General features: G+C 37.8%; 1 pseudogene; it reads right to left on the bottom strand.

Annotated features, from left to right (window-relative positions):
• Positions 1 to 676: 676 nt before the first annotated feature.
• On the bottom strand, positions 677 to 860 carry LOC128661856 (uncharacterized; annotated as a pseudogene).
• Positions 861 to 2,349: the final 1,489 nt, after the last annotated feature.

Genomic DNA, 2,349 nt, shown 5'->3' with positions numbered 1-2,349 from the left:
AACATTTTCAGTGTTCTTTTTAATATTTCTGCCACCTCAGATGCACAGAGTTAAATCATCCTGGATTGAGTAATCCATGGTCATTAGGAAGCCCTGTTATACTGAAATTGGTTGCAAGAGAATAGAGGGAGCATCACTTCCGTGTGAAATGATAATGTGGGAAGCAAATAATGTCTCACTGTAACTGAATGAGGGTGGACAGTTACCTTGGGTAGGAAACTTCACCTTCTGTGGAGGCTGCTGATTTATGAAGGAATGCTAAAGCAGAGGTCCAAATGTAGCATTTTAACCTATTTCATCTAACCTGCAGAGTAGGAAGGACAAAATATTTGGATTTGTAGGAAGGTTCATAAGGGATTTCATGGTGAATGGGATATCTAGGTTGTAGGTTGTCTATCACATAAGGATTGCCAAGATAAGAGGTTCATGAAAGATAAAGGCCTATGAGCCACAGCTTATGAAAATAAATTTTGCCAACTTTTGCCAACTTCTAAATAGCCAAGGTACACTGATCTTTAAATGTATGTTAATGTGCACTAGTATAAGTAAAGAATAAGAATATTTTACAGAGAATTGTATAGCAATTTTGTGTTTCTCCTTTAGTATTTTATACAATTTCTGCAAATACTGATTACAGGTTTTTATAATGCTAAACTCTCAGTGTGTGTTTTCTCCTCCCACATCTTCTTTAAGAAGACAAAAATGAAGAAATGATCGTCAAAAGCAAGTAGCAGCTTTTTGACCACAGCACTGCAAAATCACTTCACAAGTTCTTTTTCGTGGGTAGCCAATTCGGACACTTTAAGACACATTTACTTTAGTCATAAACTAAAAAAAAGGATCCCTGAAAGTATAACCTTTATTCACTGTATATTATTTTAATTAGATTTTTAAAATATAACCACTGGATTTAATCTGTTACACTGGGCAACTAAATATATATATATATCCTATCATATTGTGCCAATGTTTAGTTCATAAATTTATAACCAGGAAACACATAATAAAAATCACAAATTTATGCTTTGATGATTGTATTTTGATTTATTTTTATTATTAGAAAAAACAAAAAAAACAAAAAAAGCAGAAAGACAATGTCAGCGCGTGACTCGAATTTTTAGCACACCGTAGGTTTCACTGCTTAGAATGGTAGCGTTACTAGCAACCTTGGTTGCTATTTACTCTTGAACACTATGCTGTCTAATCGCGCTTTGGGATTTTGGGCACTTCAGATCTTACTTTGCATGGCCGGCGACTGTAGAAGCCTTGGTTGGTATTTACCTTTGTATACTCCGCTATTTCCTGTGCAACTGTTACAGGTTAGTGCACCCCACCGTTTCCTAGGCTACTTAGTTTAAATAGCGCACTTCCACTGATACTCCTTGCCCGTGTATTGAATCTTACATACCTGGGTGTGCTTTTCATTATTCTGGACCTACAGTATTGTTGCTGACTTTGCTTGTTATTTGGATTATTCTCTTGACTGCTACCTGCCATGACCATTGGGCGGCCTCTAACTATTCTCAAACCTGCTGATTTGGTACCCTTAGTGCCCGTCTAGTTCTGGACCTCTGCCTGCCTCTGACTCCCCTTCTGTTTGGTGATTCTGTTTCTGTTCTACCTGACCCAGTTTGCCCGACTACTCTTCTTGTCTTCAGACTCTATTTTAGGGTATTCTTTTTTGCCTTGTGTCTGTGCTGTCTTTTTCACTTTCTGCTACTTGATCCTTGTTCTGTATTATTTGGCTGTAGGATTGCCTTCCTATATTTTCACCTGAATCTGATATAAGAAGACAACTGGCCAGGTAATTGGTTTGATATTTGGTTCTCTTTTCAATCCATGACAGACAAGATATGTCAAAATTGGTTTTCAATAGGTAAAAAGGCTTTCAATTTAACATTTAAAAAATAAGCAAAAAACGATTTTAAAAGCAAACCTTTCAACCACCCTAGATATTCTCAGGATTGTCCGGGGTTGGAAGATTTGCTATCCCCCATCAGGGCAAATGTGTTTGTTTCTGGGAACTACCCCGGCTCTTCCATGACATGTCCCAACACTGCCTAACCCAGTGCACAAGATAACATTCCCCAACCCACAGCAGACCCACCGCTCAAGTTTTGGCCACACCAGCCCCCTTACCTCCTACCCTGAAAACCTCTGGGAAATTTTGAGCGATAAAAAAGTGTTTTTGGCATGAATTAGATTACCAATGGTGAGAGCTGTCATTACAGTCTTATGGTTTGGTTTAGGTAATCAAAGTCTTTTGAAAACCATTATAAATCTTGACTTTATGTAGTGGAATGGTTTCAAACATGAAAGTGGATTTTTGCCACATCTAAACACTTTTTC

The sequence above is a fragment of the Bombina bombina genome, chromosome 5 (genome assembly GCF_027579735.1).
Source record: "Bombina bombina isolate aBomBom1 chromosome 5, aBomBom1.pri, whole genome shotgun sequence".
Classification (NCBI taxonomy): Eukaryota; Metazoa; Chordata; class Amphibia; order Anura; family Bombinatoridae; genus Bombina; species Bombina bombina.
This window is presented reverse-complemented; position numbering and strand designations above follow the sequence as displayed.